The sequence below is a fragment of the Hippoglossus stenolepis genome, chromosome 3 (assembly GCF_022539355.2).
Source record: "Hippoglossus stenolepis isolate QCI-W04-F060 chromosome 3, HSTE1.2, whole genome shotgun sequence".
NCBI classification, from domain to species: Eukaryota; Metazoa; Chordata; class Actinopteri; order Pleuronectiformes; family Pleuronectidae; genus Hippoglossus; species Hippoglossus stenolepis.
This window is the reverse complement of record NC_061485.1, coordinates 3,259,168-3,279,253: the sequence shown is the minus strand read 5'-3', so window position 1 is coordinate 3,279,253 and position 20,086 is coordinate 3,259,168. Positions and strand designations below refer to the sequence as shown.

The window sequence follows — 20,086 nt, the reverse complement described above, 5'->3', positions numbered from 1 at the left end:
CTGAGGAAGAAGTTGTTGGTCTTTCAGGATTTACTGCTTTTCACTACGATGAGCTGTTGAGAGTTTTTATCTGTGTTATCACATTTCAAAGTGAATAGTTGCTCTGGGAACTGTCACATTCAGCTCACAACAGCACAGGTTGTAAGATTCACATTTTCAAAGTTTCCAGAAAAGTTACAATCTTTTCAATGGAATAAAACCAACTTACAAAGTGCTTCACAAATGAAAAACACAAGTAAAAATACATTAAAACACACTTATGAAAGAGTAAAAGTACAAAAACACTACAGGTGACAGAAATGTAATCATGACCACACTTTAAAAACTAGAATTAGATCAAATCGTGGTACGATAACAGCACGTTTGAAGTTTGGATTTAAAGGAAGCTTCTGACTCAGCCTGCTGTATTTCCTCAGGTTGTTTCAGAGTCTCAGACTCTTATTTCTAAAGCTCTGTCCCCCTCAGTGTTAAGCTGAGCTGTTACAACAGCACATGCTGGACCTGATGTCCAAGGACAACCTGATCGTGCCCATCCTGGAGGAGGAGGTGCAGAACACGTCATCAGCCGGGGAGAGCGAGGCCTGAGATGCAGCTGCTGCCATGGAGGAGATGTAGAAACATAATATCTACACATTACAGAGGAGACGCATTCACACACACACACACGAATATATATGTCTACACATTACACACACTACAGTGTATTAAGGCTCCTGTCCAGTAACACTGTTCATGTCCCTCCTCCCCTGTCACCTGTGTCTCTCTCAAAGGACGTGAAGTTAAAGAGCGGGAGCAGAGTTCAGTCACTTCTGCAGGACGACATATTTTCAGTTTCACTCTCTGTTCCTTCAGATTCAGGCCGTGTCTCTGGAAACATCTCCGCTCCAACACCTCTCCTTTGTCTTTATTCTTCTTTAAGCAGCTGGATTTGCAAAAAAAACCCAAACTACGTAACCATGGTGACCTGTATTGTTGACGAAGGCACACACACTGACAGCCCCCTTCTGTATATAACCCCCTCTCTCTTTCTCTTAATCCACTGTCATATTTTCTGATGGTGCTTCACTTTCTGTGTCTGCTTCTGTTCTGTTTGCTTGTGTTGCCTACCAGCCTGTTTTTGGGGGTGTCCCATGAAACGGATCTCTAAATTAGCCGGCTCACGTAATAATGCTATTCAAACACTTTGTAGGTGTGTGGCTTGTGTGGTAGTGAACAAAGAAAACCTTTCTCTCTCTCTCTCTAGCTTCGTACGTGTACTAGCAGTCAGGTGTTCTGTCTCCTCGGTCTCCGAGGCGACGTCTCGGAGTGTGTAGGAGGCTTTTGGCTAACTCTGATCCTGCTTTGTGACATGCCCCCGTTTAATACCGTGTGAAATGTGCCTGATACTCCGCTTCCCTTGACTCGACGCTGCTGTACGCCGGTTTCTACCAATCTAAACATTCGACCAGTAAATGCCACGAGGAAGTTCTGACTATCGGCAACATTTAAGTATCTGAGCACAACCTCCCGTCTTTTACCCCCTCCCTCATTAAGTTATTTTGTGGGAGGAGTCTTGTCAGTCCAACCCACTTTTTTTTTTTTAATGGACTACAACATTTTGTTACTCTCGACATTTACATGATGTAAATCAAAACTCAAAGCACGGACTGATGCCTACATCTCAGGGGATCTGGAGGAGTACAGGAAGTCCAGGTACGCGCTCCGGAGTGCTATTAGCAGTGCCAAGAGACATTACAGGGACAAGGTGGAGTCTCACTACAAGGGCTCCAACACAAGGGACATGTGGGCTGGACTCAAAACCATCTCTGACTACAAAGCAAAGACCAGCAGTGCGGATGTAGTGTCTGCATCTCTCCCAGAGGATCTGAACACCTTTTATGCTTTGAGAGCAACTCCCCGGCTGTGGAGATCCAAGAGGCCCAGGAGGACCGCTGCCCCCCAGTAATATCCAGGGCAGATGTGTGGAGATCACTTAACCGGATCAACACACGTAAGGCACCTGGACCTGATGGCATTCCTGGTCGAGCTCTCAAGGTGTGTGCAGATCAGCTGGCAGATGTTTTCACAGACATTTTCAACCTGTCACTGCTCCAGTCTGTAGTCCCCGCATGTTTCAAGGAGACCATCATTGTCCCTGTTCCCAAAAAACAAAAATCCTCTGCCTGAACGACACCACCCAGTAGCACTCACTTCCACCATCATGAAGTGTTTTGAGCGGCTAGTCAAACCATTCATCACCTCCTCCTCCCTGAGTCTCTGGACCCTCTTCAGTTTGCCTACAGGCCAAATAGGTCGACTGCAGATGCCATCTCCCTCACCCTTCACACTGCCCTCTCCCACCTGGACCAGAGGGACACATATGTGAGAATGCTGTTCATTGACTACAGTTCAGCATTCAACACCATCGTGCCCCTGAAGCTCGTCACCAAGCTCAGAGACCTTGGGCTCAACATCGCCTCCGTGACTGGATTCTGAACTTCCTGACGGGCAGACCACAGGCGGTGCGGATAGGCAGCACCACATCCTCCACCCTGACTCTAAACACCGGTGCCCCCCAGGCTGTGTGCTCAGTCCTCTCCTGTACTCCTGTTCACGCATGACTGCGTGGCCACCCACAGCTCAACACCATCATTAAGTTTGCTGATGACACGACCGTCATAGGCCTGATCACCGCGACGATGAGAACGCCTACAGAGAGGAGGTCAGAGCCCTGACATCTTGGTGCCAGGACAACAACCTCCATCTCAACGTCAGCAAAACAAAGGAGCTGATCGTGGACTACAGGAAGAGACAAGGCGTAGAACACGCCCTCTCCATCAACGGGACTACGGTGGAGCGGAGTCAGCAGCTTCAGGTTCCTCGGGGTCCACATCAGTGATGACCTGACCTGGACCAACCACACAGACTCCATCAGGAAGACGGCCAGACAGCGGCTCTTCTTCCTCCGCAGGCTGCGGAGGCTCAACATGGATGCCAGGATTCTCTGCAACTTCTACAGGTGCACCATAGAGAGCATCCTGACTGGCTGCATCACCGCCTGGTACGGCAGCTGCACCGCCCTCAACCGTAAGGCTTTACAGAGGGTGGTGAAGTCTGCCCAGCACATCACCAGGACGGAGCTACCATCCATGGAGGACCTCTACACCCAGCGGTGTAGGAAGAAGGCCAACCGGATCATTAAAGATCCCTTTCACCCCAGCCATAAACTGTTCTGCCTGCTGCCGTCTGGCCGACGGTACCGCAGCATCCGGGCCCGCACCACCAGACTCAGAGACAGTTTCATCCCCCAGGCCATAAGACTTTTAAACTCCTCCAATCTGTCATAACTCTGCACCTTAGCATATTTGCACATTGCATATTTGCACTATTGCACACACTTGCACTATTGTTTTTCTTTTTCTTTAGGTGTATATATATATATTTTAGATATGTATATTTTATTTTAAATTTTAAATTTTGATTGAGCATTGTTATAAGTGACCCAAGCATTTCATTGCAAGCGACTGCTTAATGTTATCGTTGTGCATATGACAATAAACTCTTGAATCTTGAATCTTGAATGTCTGTTAATAAAAAGACCTATTATTCAGACTGGTGGTTTTTATATTACTGAGGTTACATCCACACTTTATCTTCAAACATTTGTGTGAATGTACGGAAACAAACTGACGTGAAACTTAAAGTTAAACTTGAAAAATAAAAGAGGCAAAATGTACAAAGTCAACATTAATACTGACATTTATTAAACCTGATGATGAATACATCATATCCATATAACCATGGTCACATAACCACTTTGAACCCGTCACTCACTGGAAAATCTCAAATATACTTTAACTGGACAGAAAATCTAATTATTCTGATTGTAAAATAATCATTTAAAAAATTTAAAAAACCAAAGTAGTTTTCAAATAGGATCAATCAGTGTTTTTTGGTCACATGATTAACAGTTGATTGAATATCATCGTATGAAACATCTGACGACTTCAATGATGAATTATTAGCTGCAGCTTCCTCTCAAAAATAAAGTAACGTGCATCACAATTAGTTCAAACCCAAATTTGCAGTTGAGTGAAAATGTCTTTAGATATTTACAACATTGTCCCTTTCATAGCATTAAAAGACAAGATTTAACATTTGCTCTCCTGACATATTGTCAGTGATGGATGGTTTAATATTTTCTAAACTCGTCGCATCTATAGGATATTCTCTCATGCCTACTTCCACCACCGCCAGATATTTGACAAGTATGAGGTAGGTGTCATTAGAGAAGGCTTCTGTTCGGCTAGTAATGAATGCAGTGCTCTTTGGACGGCTGTGGCTGAGGGAGTAAAACGGTCGTCCTCTAACCAGAAGGTTGGCGGCTCGATCCCAGTCTTCCCCATCTGCATGCCGATATGTTCTCGGGCAAGATGCTGAACCCCAGATTGCCCCTCATGGAATGAAAAGTGCTGCCCATAGATGCACTGTATGAATGTGTCTGTGAACGGGGGAATGTGAAACTGAACTGTAAAGTGCTTTGAGTTGTCATCAAGACTAAAAAAGCGCTATATAAATACAAACCATTTATTGTGGGGATCATTCTGCCAAGCGAAATGCTAATTGTGGGATTTTTTTGGTTTTAATTTGCTGATATAGTCCAGTTATAAAACACTTCACGTTTCCAGACCCTACAGAAAGAGATGATGTGACAAATCAGACATTCTATTTTTTAATGATATATTTTTTAACTGTCTGGACAGTTTCTGGAGTTTACTTTTCATATATAAAAATCAGAACATTATTGAAAATATCCAGGTGAGCGGTGGCTCTGCGTAGAGCAGCAGGAGGCAGGACATGACGGATGACGTGGTTTTTTTATGAGCCCATAGACACCGAAGTTGACCCCTATTGCTAAATGCTCTTGAATCTTGTCTTCCTTTCCAAGTTTACAACTTCGTTTGTGTTTTCTACATGTATGGTTCCTCATTTTAATCCTGGGATATTTATATTGTTCCAATTTTACGTCTGTCGCCTGTTACAGACGTCATCAACACGCTCACCCGCTATCTTTTCCAGCTGTATTTTCACAAGGACTAACTTGGGGTCTGGGAGGAAAAGTTCCAGAAAATGTCTGGAACAACAGACGAGTACATTTGCTTTCTCAAACACAGCCCCTTGGAAAGATTTCAGGAAAATGTCTGGATTCCAGTGCATGTCTGAAACACTCGTATGAGTGTTTAGCTGCTTTCACATACAAAACAGAACTGGAAGCAGTTTGTTAAATAAATCTTTATTTTATTCTACTATTATTGTATTGTTATATGCAGATTTCTGCATTTTCGTTGAAATGAAGATAAAAGCTATTCGGCCGCACATTGACGATGTCTTCACCAAGCTTACTGCGGACGAGTGGAGGCAGTTAAAATTAGGGGCACCGAACAATGCCACAAAGTTTCTGTTGGCAGAACTTGTGATGAACATGACATCGACTGTGTCCTCCAAACTGCTAACGACTCTTGGATATGACGGCATGTCCGTGACTGTAGAAAAGGTCTTGTCCAGTCTGGAAGACGCACTCTGCCAAAGTTTAGCACCGGGCAGCTCAACCAGCTCTGAGAGTTTGGATCAATTCACAGAGTTGTTTGCAGAGGAGGTGACAGAGAGGGTCAACGCCAGCCTGCATTCCAACTCCACCAGCACAGAATCCGCTGGACCGCCACAGTGTCACCAGACCATACCCAACAAACTCGAGAAAATGGTCAGTTGTCTTTGCAAAGTGTTGAAGAAATCTGCTTGTGACATCGAGGGCCTGCCTAAGCCAAGACTGCGTAGTCAAAAGACATTTGATCTTTTAAACAAGCTTCCTCGGGGTAAAACAACCTCAACCTCTTCAGACAGTGACAGAGCATCATCCTCAGAATCATCAGTCCGCAGCAGTGACTATAGGACAAGTGAGGCCGTCCAGGAAATCATCGGGAAGGAGGTGAGCGACATCATCGAGCCCCTTGTGGACGAAATGTCAGAATCTGACCTGAGTGGGCTGATATCTGAATCTTCTCTGGAGTTTAAAGCTGCTGCAGATGAAATCTATCAGATCATTAGTGAAGAGGAGAGCGTCAGATCATCTGATTCGAGTAGAGGCTCCAAATCCTCAAAGAGCCAAAAGAAGTTTTGGAAAGGAGTGGGCAAGAGGATCAAGAAGCTTTTGCAAAGTTTTTGGCCACAGCATCGATGCTCAAGATGGGGACACAAGTCAGGAAGAAGTTCAGTAAGGAGACCCAAGTCCAGAGCAGTGAGTCAGTCAAGTCTCTGATGGATAGTGTGGAGTCTCTGCTTCTGACAGAGACCAAGGACAGAGTTTCACCTGCAAACGCCCCCGTCCTTACCGATGTCCTCTATAGGTACGTCACAACTGACCCTTTAGTGGCGAGTCCAGCTGAAGTGACGAAAGTGTCTGTTCCTAAGTCCCACAGAAAGATGTACGCGGACATAAAGGAGAGAGTGATGAATTTCCTGCCATTGATGAACTGGTGGTTCTCAAAACAGGCCGGTGACTACACCAAGAGGGTGACCTCCGCTTTAATGGAGATTGAGCCCATCGTAGGATCTCCGGTCTCAGAGATCAACAGTGCAACGGAACGGGCAGAGCCCGCAAAAGATGTATGTCAATCTCGCCATTGACCAGTTCGTCACTCGAGTGTTTGCAAAGTCCAAAGTGAACTTGTTCTGTGACGAATCAATACACCTCACTCAATACCTGTTTGAAAAAACATGGGCCGAAGTCCAGGACATTGACTTAGACACGTCCCCAGATATAATCAATGTCCTCCACAAGGCGGTGTTCAAGGACCTGTGTAAGATGTGGGACTGTCCGGAAACGCTGCTGCTTTCCATTTATCGAAAAGAACCAGAGGTCGAGAAAAGAATCGCCGCCTCTATGGAAAGCCACATGTTCAACAAACCCGGCAGAATGTCCAGATTCTTCTCCTCTTGAGCAGATTCTTTAAACGGTAGAAATGCTATCGCTCTAAATGAGGACGAATATATGTGTCTTCTGCTGAAGGGGTGTGGATTCACTCTGGGAGCTCCAGTTTACCACATCCAAACAAAAAAAGTGCATGAAATGTTTTCTGTAACCATTTTCTGTAACAACTGTTGGAAAAGAATAAAAAAAATACTCCACTTAGTTGTGTCTGTTCTACCGATGTTTCACTAGATGAACAAATTATTAAGACACTAGTTTGGTTTGTTCCTTTGATGTATCAGCCATCTTTAAGAATATTTGTCATGTGCACAACAGTTACATGCAGATACAAATTCTTGAGTCACAGGCTCCCTCTAGCCGTGCTCAAAAATATTCAGAAAGAAAACCACACAAGCAAAATAGAATATAAAAGGTGAGGGGTGTTCAGCTGCATTATGACACTTCACCACTAGTTGTCACTAAATTCTAAACACTGAACCTTTAAGGCTCGTGTGCTGCACCTAAGCCAAAGGAAAAACTTTTTTTTTATAGCATGAGAGCCCTGATATAAACGTGTAGGAATAAAGACATGGTAAAATCGAAATTACTTTATTTATAGATGGTAGCAAAACCTTATTTTAAACAGGCCTCAGGGTAAAGACTAGAACGGGAATTGTTAAGCTCCACCACCAAATATGTTGCACACACCCAATGATTTTTGGAAAATGTCCAAAAATTTGGTCCAGACACAGTTTGTCTTTTGCCTGTGAAGCGCAGCAGCAGGTTGTCGGGTCCGACCTGCTCACAACAACAGGAACATGTGTGAACATCCAGGCGGGGGCGGAGCCTGTGGAGCAGCAGGGGCGGAGCCTGTAGAGCAGCAGGAGGCAGGACATGACGTATAAACTCTGCTGTGGAAAGATCAGTGTTGTTGATTACAGCTCATCCACCCGGCGTCGGCCCTCATCACCAGAAGCTCTGGAACCTCGTGTTTCCAATTTGACGCCTTCGTCTTCTACGTGTTAGGCTCCTCTTCTTCATCCTGAGATGTTTGTGTTCTTCCAGTTTCAATCTGTCATGTGTTAATAACGTAAGCAACACCCCACTTGCCAGCAGCTGTTTTCCTGCTGTATTCTCACATGGACTCACTCTTGACAGTTTTCTAGGGGCTGGCAGGAAAAGTTTCTGGAAATGTCCTCAGCAGCTCACTTGGACATTTGTGCTTTCTTACATTTTCTTACTGGAAAATGTCGGGAAATTAAATTTCAGTGCATGTTTGAAAGCAGCTTTAAAGTGTCAACCAGGCAGAATGGTGAAGAATCAGGATGCAGTTTCATAGCTGTGATTGTGTGTGTTTGTCTCTGTGCAGAACGAGACGCTCCTGTGTCACTGGTTCACACGCTTCGTCATGATGATACAGACTTACAGCAAAGTTAATGGAGTTCTGAAGAAGAACAATGACAAAGAGCAAAGGAACCATGTCAACAACTGTTCAGCTTCTATCAAAGAAAGTGATAAACTGCTCAAACTGTTTCTATATAATACAAGTGACACCAAAGTTCTTTCTGTTCTGAAACAGTTGATGAAGTTTGTCTGTGACGGAGCAAAGAATCGATCCCAGTCGTCAGGAACCTGATCCTGAGTGTTTTACCGTGCTTACTGCTTTAACTCTGCAGAAATTACGAAACCTCTTCAAGCAGCAAAGTCTGTTTTGTGGGTTAAACCTCGGACAAATTTGGTGTCAAGAAGTTTTGATCAAGTCTGGATTCAAACTGTACGACCCAGGACCGTCTGTCCGTGAGGTGACGACGTGAAACACTGAAGCAACACGACAAACCCGTTGTGAAGTTTCATCCTCATGAAAATCAACAGCACGATAAACGGAACGACCTCAAGTCCACAACATCACAATATCTCCAATATGTGGCTTGTGTGTCAGGACTCAACTCAACGTCTTCACCCTGAAACTTCACCAAACCATTATTTCTCCACTTCTTTAAATCTGTGTGACGAACTCTCTTCATCCACTGAGATCACAAACAAGATCTGGGTTTTGAAAATCAGCGAGTGGAAGAAAACTTTGCTCATTTGTCTGCGATGAAGCTGTTTTAGTGCAGAAAAGCTGCAAAGACAGAGACTGAACATGAAAACTGAGGTTTGTGGAGTTTCAGGAGGAAACTGCCTCAGTTATTCTCTCACAGGAGTTTCACTTTGTCTCCATCAGCTTTGAACGAGATCCTGGAATGAAGACAAAAGAACAGACTGGATCTATTCTTTATTTCAACTTTCAGCTTCTTCACACATTACATTTTTATTGCTTTTATACATCTGCTTTATACATCTGTTGGACATGTTGACGCTCTGAGTTCATTGATCACTTCATCAGTAAAGTCTGTTCAGTGACTCTTGTTCAGTGATTTCATGGACACACAATCAGTTTGTTTCACCTCCGTCTCACATGTGGAAAAGAAAAGAACAAATAATCAGCTCATTGATGAGGATCAGGATCAATACAGGTTCTAAAACATCACACAACCTGATTTCTACATTGATTTAGAAAACAACAGCAACATTAGATCTTTCAAACACATTCATGTCAGTGTAATTATAGATTTCTGTCTTTACAAAGTGAGAACTGAATATGTGTGATAAAGGAAGGTCAGTGTTTGATTGACAGCTGATCTCTGTGCGGAGCAGAAACGTCACCACGACGAACTTTGATCAACAAACATGGAGACAAAAGAAGTTCAAGATTTAAACACAGAATCTAAATCACTGCTTTTAATGACTCGAGTCTATTTGAGTTTACACAACTCAGCTGTGGATCCATAATAAACCCTAACTCCAGCATAGAGAGGCTGAGTGAATGTGGTCTGGACTCTGTGGAGGAGAGTCATGGTGTCAGAGACTCTGTAGAAGGACAGAACACCTGCACGGTGATCCAGGTACACTCCTACTCTGGAGGACCGAGGACCTGACACTGGAGTCTTGATGCTGTTGTAATAAAAGTTATAACTGTTTACCTCACAATATAATGACCAAGATTTATCATTTGATCCAAATTCACATTCACGTGAGTTCACTGCTCTGCTGATATTCTTGTATGTGACTGCTACACCAACTCCTCCTCTCACCCCCACCCCCACCTCCACCTCCCAGTAACAACGTCCAGTCAGACTCTCTCTACTCAGGACCTGATACCAACCAGTGAATCTGTCTGGGTGATTAGAATAAGACTGTTCTTCACTCATATGTGTTACTTTTCTGTTTCCCTCAGATAATAACAGACGTCTGTTTGCTGTGTTTGGATCCAGTGTGATTTCCTGTAAATATCTTAAGAAGTCAGCTCTGGTCTCTGGCTCTGGTTGTGGCAGTAAAACATCCACTTGAGACACAATCTGTAAAATCTCTGTCTCTGTCTCACTCAGAATGTCCTGTAGTCGACCTCTGACCTGTGACACAGCTGCTGTCACGTCCTCAAAGTACCTCAGAGGACGGATCCTGATGCTGGATGAGTGTGTAGATTCACTGAGTGGTGACAGTGAGGGGTAGCTGTGTAGAAACTGGTTGTGAACCTCTGTGTCTGAGAGCTGCTTCAGTTCATGGTCTTTCCTCTTCAGCTCAGTGATCTCCTGCTCCAGTCTCTCCTGAAGCTCTCTGACTCGACTCACTTCAGTTTCCTGCTGGGATCTGATCTGCTGCTTCACATCAGAGCTTCTCTTCTCCAGCAGACGGATCAGCTCAGTGAAGATCTTCACTGTCCTCCACTGCTCTATCAGCAGAGCCATTGGGACGGCCTCCTCCTGCTTGAAGCAGCTTCACGCCTTTCTCTGTGTCCTGGACTCTCTGCTGGATTGTTTGTCTCCTCAGCCCGAGCTCTCTCTGCCTCTCAGTCCTTTCTGCTGCAGCTGACACTGTGTCGTGGCCTTTATGTTCATCCACAGAGCAGAGATAACAGATACACTGCTGATCAGTGCAGCAGAACATCTTCATCACCTCATCGTGACGAGCAGATGTTCTCCTCCTGGAGTTTCTCCGAAGGCTCCACCAGCTTGTGCTTCTTCAATGGAGCTGACTGAAGATGACGCTGGAGGTGTTTTTCACACAAGAGGCCAAACAATTCAAACAGGACTTGAGAGCTTTCAGTCAGTTTTCCCAGTGCAGACATCACAGGCCACATCTTCAGGTCCAGCATAGCAGTGATCAGCAGGAGCAGCTTGGAGTCGTCGTCTTCAGCTCCTCCACTAAATCAGCTAACATGGTGCTTTTCCTCAGGACAGGCCTCGGTGTGAAGGTCTCTCTACACTGAGGGCAGCTGTAGCTTCTCTCTCCTCCTCTTTGTCCCAGTGGGTGTTAATACAGCTCATACAGTAGCTGTGTCCACAGACAGTAGTCACCGGATCCTTCAGTAGATCCAGACAGATCGAACAGCAGAATCTTTCTCTGTCCCGTTGATTTTCTTGCTGCGCCATTTCAGCTGGTGCCAGAGACTGTAGAACAGTGTCACTTCCTCTGAACAGATACAGATCTCTGCTCCTCCTCCCTCTCATTACCTGCAGTGACTCATCTCCCACAGTTCACAGCTTGTTGTTCACTGGTTCTTACACTTACACGTCTGTGAAGGAGAGACACAGACATGTCCTGACTGGGAGGAACTGTGTTGTGTCTGAGGAAGAAGTTGTTGGTCTTTCAGGATTTACTGCTTTTCACTACGATGAGCTGTTGGAGAGTTTTTTTATCTGTGTTATCACATTTCAAAGTGAATAGTTGCTCTGGGATCTGTCACATTCAGCTCACAACAGCACAGGTTGTAAGATTCACATTTTTCAAAGTTTCCAGAAAAGTTAACGAATCTTTTCAATGGAATAAAAACCAACTTACAAAGTGCTTCACAAATGAAAAACACAAGTAAAAATACATTAAAACACACGTATGAAAGAGTAAAAGTAAAAACACTACAGGTGACAGAAATGTAATCATGACCACACTTTAGAAACTAGAATTAGATCAAATCGTGGAATACGATAACAGCACGCTTTGAAGTTTGGATTTAAAGGAAGCTTCTGACTCAGCCTGCTGTATTTCCTCAGGTTGTTTCAGAGTCTCAGACTCTTATTTCTAAAGCTCTGTCCCCTCAGTGTTAAGCTGAGCTGTTACAACAGCACATGCTGGACCTGATGTCCAAGGACAACCTGATCGTGCCCATCCTGGAGGAGGAGGTGCAGAACACGTCATCAGCCGGGGAGAGCGAGGCCTGAGATGCAGCTGCTGCCATGAAGGAGACGTGAGAAACAAAATATCTACACATTACAGAGGAGACGCATTCACACACACACACGAATATATATGTCTACACATTACACACACTACAGTGTATTAAGGCCCTGTCCAGTAACACTGTTCATGTCCCTCCTCCTGTCACCTGTGCTCTCTCAAAGGACGTGAAGTTAAAGAGCGGGAGCAGAGTTCAGTCACTTCTGCAGGACGACATATTTTCAGTTTCACTCTCTGTTCCTTCAGATTCAGGCCGTGTCTCTGGAAACATCTCCGCTCCAACACCTCTCCTTTGTCTTTATTCTTCTTTAAGCAGCTGGATTTGCAAAAAAACCAAACTACGTAACCATGGTGACCTGTATTGTTGACGAAGGCACACACCTGACAGCCCCCTTCTGTATATAACCCCCCTCTCTTTCTCTTAATCCACTGTCATATTTTCTGATGGTGCTTCACTTTCTGTGTCTGCTTCTGTTCTGTTTGCTTGTGTTGCTTACCAGCCTGTTTGGGGGTGTCCATGAAACGGATCTATAAATTAGCCGGCTTACGTAATAACGCTATTCAAACACTTTGTAGGTGTGTGGCTTGTGTGGTAGTGAACAAAGAAAACCTTTCTCTCTCTCTCTAGCTTGCACGTGTACTAGCAGTCAGGTGTTCTGTCTCCTCGGCCTCCGAGACGGCTCGAGTGTGTAGGAGGCTTTGGCTAACTCTGATCCTGCTTTGTGACATGTCCCGTTTAATACCGTGTGAAATGTGCCTGATACTCCGCTTCCCTTGACTCGACGCTGCTGTACGCCGGTTTCTACCAATCTAAACATTCGACCAGTAAATGCCACGAGGAAGTTCTGACTATCGCAAACACTTTAAGTATCTGAGCACAACCTCCGTTTTACCCCCCCCTCATTAAGTTATTTTGTGGGAGGAGTCTTGTCAGTCCAACCCACTTTTTTTTTTTAATGGACTACAACATTTTGTTACCTCCTCACATTTACATGATGTAAATCAAAACTCAAAGAACGGACTGATGCCTACATCTCAGGGATCTGGAGGAGTACAGGAAGTCCAGGTACGCGCTGAGTGCTATTAGCAGTGCCAAGAGACATTACAGGGACAAGGTGGAGTCTCACTACAAGGGCTCCAACACAAGGGACATGTGGGCTGGACTCAAAACCATCTCTGACTACAAAGCAAAGACCAGCAGTGCGGATGTAGTGTCTGCATCTCTCCCAGAGGATCTGAACACCTTTTATGCTTTGAGAGCAACTCCCGGCTGTGGAGATCCAAGAGGCCCAGGAGGACCGCTGCCCCCAGTAATATCCAGGGCAGATGTGTGGAGATCACTTAACCGGATCAACACACGTAAGGCACCTGGACCTGATGGCATTCCTGGTCGAGCTCCTCAAGGTGTGTGCAGATCAGCTGGCAGATGTTTTCACAGACATTTTCAACCTGTCACTGCTCCAGTCTGTAGTCCCCGCATGTTTCAAGGAGACCATCATTGTCCCTGTTCCCAAAAACAAAAATCCTCTGCCTGAACGACTACCGCCAGTAGCACTCACTTCCACCATCATGAAGTGTTTTGGAGCGCTAGTCAAACCATTCATCACCTCCTCCCTCCCTGACTCTCTGGACCCTCTTCAGTTTGCCTACAGGCCAAATAGGTCGACTGCAGATGCCATCTCCTCACCCTTCACACTGCCCTCTCCCACCTGGACCAGAGGGACATATGTGAGAATGCTGTTCATTGACTACAGTTCAGCATTCAACACCATCGTGCCCTGAAGCTCGTCACCAAGCTCAGAGACCTTGGGCTCAACATCGCCTCCGTGACTGGATTCTGAACTTCCTGACGGGCAGACCACAGGCGGTGCGGATAGGCAGCACCACATCCTCCACCCTGACTCTAAACACCGGTGCCCCCAGGGCTGTGTGCTCAGTCCTCTCCTGTATCCCTGTTCACGCATGACTGCGTGGCCACCCACAGCTCAACACCATCATTAAGTTTGCTGATGACACGACCGTCATAGGCCTGATCACCGGTGACGATGAGAAGGCCTACAGAGAGAGGTCAAGCCCTGACATCTTGGTGCCAGGACAACAACCTCCATCTCAACGTCAGCAAAACAAAGGAGCTGATCGCGGACTACAGGAAGAGACAAGGAGTAAAACACGCCCTCTCCATCAACGGGACTACGGTGGAGCGAGTCAACAGCTTCAGGTTCTCGGGGTCCACATCAGTGATGACCTGACCTGGACCAACCACAGACTCCATCAGGAAGACGGCCAGACAGCGGTTTCTCTTCTCCGCAGGCTGCGGAGGCTCAACATGGATGCCAGGATTCTCTGCAACTTCTACAGGTGCACCATAGAGAGCATCCTGACTGGCGGCATCACCTGGTACGGCAGCTGCACCGCCAACCGTAAGGCTTTACAGAGGGTGGTGTAGTCTGCCAGCACATCACCAGGACGGAGCTACCATCCATGGAGGACCTCTACACCCAGCGGTGTAGGAAGAAGGCCAACCGGATCATTAAAGATCCCTATCACCCCAGCCATAAACTGTTCTGCCTGCTGCCGTCTGGCCGACGGTACCGCAGCATCCGGGCCCGCACCACCAGGCTCAGAGACAGTTTCATCCCAGGACATAAGACTTTTAAACTCCTCCAATCTGTCATAACACTGCACCTTAGCATATTTGTACACTATATTTGCACTATTGCACACACTTGCACTATTGTTTTTCTTTTTCTTTAGGTGTATATATATATATTTTAGATATGTATATTTTATTTTAAATTTTAAATTTTGATTGAGCATTGTTATAAGAGAGCCTGTGACCCAAGCATTTCATTGCAAGCGACTGCTTAATGTTATCGTTGTGCATATGACAATAAACTCTTGAATCTTGAATCTTGAATGTCTGTTAATAAAAAAGACCTATTATTCAGACTGGTGGTTTTTATATTACTGAGGTTACATCCACCTTTATCTTCAAACATTTGTGTGAATGTACGAAACAAACTGACGTGAAACTTAAAGTTAAACTTGAAAATAAAAGAGGCAAAATGTACAAAGTCAACATTAATACTGACATTTATTAAACCTGATGATGAATACATCATATCCATATAACCATGGTCACATAACCACTTTGAACCCGTCACTCACTGGAAAATCTCAAATATACTTTAACTGACAGAAAATCTAATTATTCTGATTATAAAATAATCATTAAAAAAATAAAAACCAAAGTAGTTTTCAAATAGGATCAATCAGTTTTTTTGGTCACATGATTAACAGTTGATTGAATATCATCATGAAACATCTGAAGACTTCAGTGATGAATTATTAGCTGCAGCTTCCTCTCAAAAATAAAGTAACGTGCATCACAATTAGTTCAAACCCAAATTTGCAGTTGAGTGAAAATGTCTTTAGATATTTACAACATTGTCCCTTTCATAGCATTAAAAGACAAGATTTAACATTTGCTCTCCTGACATATTGTCAGTGATGGATGGTTTAATATTTTCTAAACTCGGCTCTGTCTGTCGTTGCATCTATAGGATATTCTCTCATGCCTACTTCCACCACCGCCAGATATTTGACAAGTATGAGGTAGGTGTCATTAGAGAAGGCTTCTGTTCGGCTAGTAATGAATGCAGTGCTCTTTGGACGGCTGTGGCTGAGGGAGTAAAACGGTCGTCCTCTAACCAGAAGGTTGGCGGCTCGATCCCAGTCTTCCCCATCTGCATGCCGATATGTTCTGGGCAAGATGCTGAACCCCAGATTGCCCCTCATGGAATGAAAAGTGCTGCCCATAGATGCACTGTATGAATGTGTCTGTGAACGGGGAATGTGAAACTGAACTGTAAAGCGCTTTGAGTTGTCATCAAGACTAAAAGCGCTATATAAATACAAACCATTTATTGTGGGATCATTCTGCCAAGCGAAATGCTAATTGTGGGATTTTTTTGGTTTTAATTTGCTGATATAGTCCTATAAAACACTTCACGTTTCCAGACCCTACAGAAAGAGATGATGTGACAAATCAGACATTCTATTTTTTAATGATATATTTTTAACTGTCTGGACAGTTTCTGGAGTTACTTTTCATATATAAAAATCAGAACATTATTGAAAATATCCAGGTGAGCGGTGGCTCGCGTAGAGCAGCAGGAGGCAGGACATGACGGATGACGGTTTTTTTATGAGCCCATAGACACCGGTTGGCCCCTATTGCTAAATGCTCTTGAATCTTGTCTTCCTTTCCAAGTTTACAACTTCGTTTGTGTTTTCTACATGTATGGTTCCTCATTTTAATCCTGGGATATTTATATTGTTCCAATTTTACGCCTGTCGCCTGTTACAGACGTCATCAACACGCTCACCCGCTATCTTTTCCAGCTGTATTTTCACAAGGACTAACTTGGGGTCTGGGAGGAAAGTTCCAGAAAATGTCTGGAACAACAGACGAGTACATTTGCTTTCTCAAACACAGCCCTTGGAAAGATTTCAGGAAAATGTCTGGATTCCAGTGCATGTCTGAAACACTCGTATGAGTCTTTAGCTGCTTTCATACAAAACAGAACTGGAAGCAGTTTGTTAAATAAATCTTTATTTTATTCTACTATTATTGTATTGTTATATGCAGATTTCTGCATTTTCGTTGAAATGAAGATAAAACTATTCGCGCACATTGACGATGTCTTACCAAGTTACCATGGACGAGTGGAGGCAGTTAAAATTAGGGGCACGAACAATGCCACAAAGTCTGTTGGCAGAACTTGTGATAGACATGACATCTGACTGTGTCCTCCAAACTGCTAACAACTCTTGGATATGACAGCATGTCGTGACTGTAGAAAGGTCTTGTCAGTCTGGAAGGCGCTGCTCTGCCAAGTTGCTGGGCAGCTCAACCAGCTCTGAGATTTTGAATCAATTCACAAGAATTGTTTTTGCAGAGGAGGTGACAGAGAGGGTCAACGCCAGCCTGCATTCCAACTCCACCAGCACAGAATCCGCTGGACACATACACAGTGTCACCAGACCATACCCAACAAACTCGAGAAAATGGTCAGTTGTCTTTGCAAAATGTTGAAGAAATCTGCTTGTGACATCGAGGAGCTCGTTCAAGCCAAGACTGCGTAGTCAAAAGACATTTGATCTTTTAAACAAGCTTCCTCGGTAAAACAACCTCAACCTCTTCAGACAGTGACAGAGCATCATCCTCAGAATCATCAGTCCGCAGCAGTGACTATAGGACAAGTGAGGCCGTCAGGGAAATCATCGGGAAGGAGGTGAGCAACATCATCAGGCCTTGTGGACGAAATGTCAGAATCTGACCTGAGTGGGCTGATATCTGAATCTTCTCTGGAGTTTAAAGCCCTTGCCCCGGATGAAATCTATCAGATCATTAGTGAAGAGGAGAAGCGTCAGATCATCTGATTGATAGAGCTCCAAATCCTCAAAGAGCCAAAAGAAGTTTTGGAAAGAGTGAGCAAGAGGATCAAGAAGCTTTTTGCAAAGTTTTTGGCCACAGCATCGATACTCCAAGATGGGGACACAAGTCAGGAAGAAGTTCGGTAAGGAGACCCAAGTCCAGAGCAGTGAGTCGTCAAGTCTCTGATGGATGAGTGTGGAGTCTCTGCTTCTGACAGAGACCAGGACAGAGTTTCACCTGCAAACGCCCCCGTCACTTACCGATGTCCTCTATAGGTACGTCACAACTGACCCTTTAGTGGCGAAGTCAGCTGAAGTGGCAAAAGTGTCTGTTCTAAGTCCCACAGATGTACGCGGACATAAGAAGTGATGAATTTCTGCCATTGATGAACTGGTGGTTCTCAAAACAGGCGGTGACTACACCAGAGGTGACCTCGGCTTTAATGGAGATTGAGCCCATCGTAGGATCTCCGGTCTCAGAGATCAACAGTGCAGCGGAGCAGGCAGAACCCGCCGCCAAAAGATGTATGTCAATCTGGAAGTATTTGACAGGTTTTCCTTCACTTTCAGTGTTTTGCAAAGTCCAAAGTGAACTTGTTCTGTGACGAATCAATACACCTCACTCAATACCTGTTTGAAAAAACATGGGCGAAGTCCAGGACATTGACTTAGACACGTCCCCAGATATAATCAATGTCCTCACAGGCTCCGTGTTCAAGGAACCTGTATGTAAGATGTGGGACTGTCCGAGCAGCTGCTGCTTTCCATTTGCAAAGAAAAGAACCAGAGAAATTCGAGAAAAAGAATCGCCGCCTCTATGAAGGCACATGTTCAACAAACCGGCAGAATGTCAGAATTCTTCTCCTCTTTGAGCAGATTCTTTAAACGGTAGAAATGCTATCGCTCTAAATGAGACGAATATACGTGTCTTCTGCTGAAGGGGTGGATTCACTCTGGGAGCTCCAGTTTACCACATCCAAACAAAAAAAAGTGCATGAAATGTTTTCTGTAACCATTTTCTGTAACAACTGTTAAAAAGAATTAAAAATACTCCACTTAGTTGTGTCTGTTCTACCGATGTTTCACTAGATGAACAAATTATTAAGACACTAGTTTGGTTTTGTTCCTTTGATGTATCCAGCCATCTTTAAGAATATTTGTCATGTGCACAACAGTTACGTGTGCAGATACAAATTCTTGAGTCACAGGCTCCCTTCTAGCCGTGCTCAAAAATATTCAGAAAGAAAACCACACAAGCAAAAATAGAATATAAAAGGTGAGGGGGTGTTCAGCTGCATTAAACACTTCACCACTAGTTGTCACTAAAATTCTAAACACTGAACCTTTAAGGCTCGTGTGCTGCACTAAGCCAAGGAAAAACTTTTTTTATAGCATGAGAGCCCTGATATAAGCGTGTAGGAATAAGACATGGTAAAATCAGAATTACTTTATTTATAGATGGTAGCAAAACCTTATTTTAAACAGGCCTCAGGAGTAGAACTAGAACAGGAATTGTTAAGCTCCACCTGGAAATATGTTGCACACACCCACGCATGTTTCTGGAAAATGTCCGAAAAATTTGGTCAGACACAGTTTGTCTTTTGCCTCTGAAGCAGCAGCAGCAGGTTGTGGGTCCACGACTTCGTTCCACAACAACAGGAACATGTGTGAACATCAGGCGAGGCGGAGCCTGTAGAGCAGCACAGGGCGAGCCTGTAGAAACCTTAGGAAGCAGGACATGACGTATAAACTCTGCTGTGGAAAGATCAGTGTTGTTGATTACAGCTCATCCCACCCGGCGTCGGCCCTCATCACCAGAAGCTCTGGAACCTCGTGTTTCAAGTTGAGCGTCTTCGTCTTCTACGTGTTAGAGCTCCTCTTCTTCATCCTGAGATGTTTGTGTTCTTCCAGTTTCAATCTGTCATGTGTTAATAACGTAAGCAACCGCCCACTTGCCAGCAGCTGTTTTCCTGCTGTATTCTCATGGACTCACTCTTGACAGTTTTCTAGGGGCTGGCGGAAAGTTTACAGAAATGTCCTCAGCAGCTCACTTGGACATTTGTGCTTTCTTACATTTTCTTACTGGAAAATGTCGGGAAATTTAAGTGCATGTTTTGAAAGCTTAGCTTTAAAGTGTCCCAACCAGGCAGAATGGTGAAGAATCAGGATGCAGTTTCATGGCTGCCAGTCTGTGTGTGTGTTTGTCTCTGTGCAGAGCGAGGCGTTCCTGTGTCACGGTTCTACGCCGTCATGATGATACAGACTTACAGCAAAGTTAATGGAGTTCTGAAGAAGAACAATGACAAAAACAAAGAACCATATCAGCAACTGTTCAGCTTCTATCAAAGAAAGTGATAAACTGCTCAAACTGTTTCTATATAATACAAGTGACACCAAAGTTCTTTCTGTTCTGAAACAGTTGATGAA

General features: G+C 44.5%; 1 pseudogene; it reads right to left on the bottom strand.

Moving 5' to 3' along the window:
* Positions 1-9,741: 9,741 nt before the first annotated feature.
* On the bottom strand, positions 9,742-11,418 carry LOC118117404 (annotated as a pseudogene).
* Positions 11,419-20,086: the final 8,668 nt, after the last annotated feature.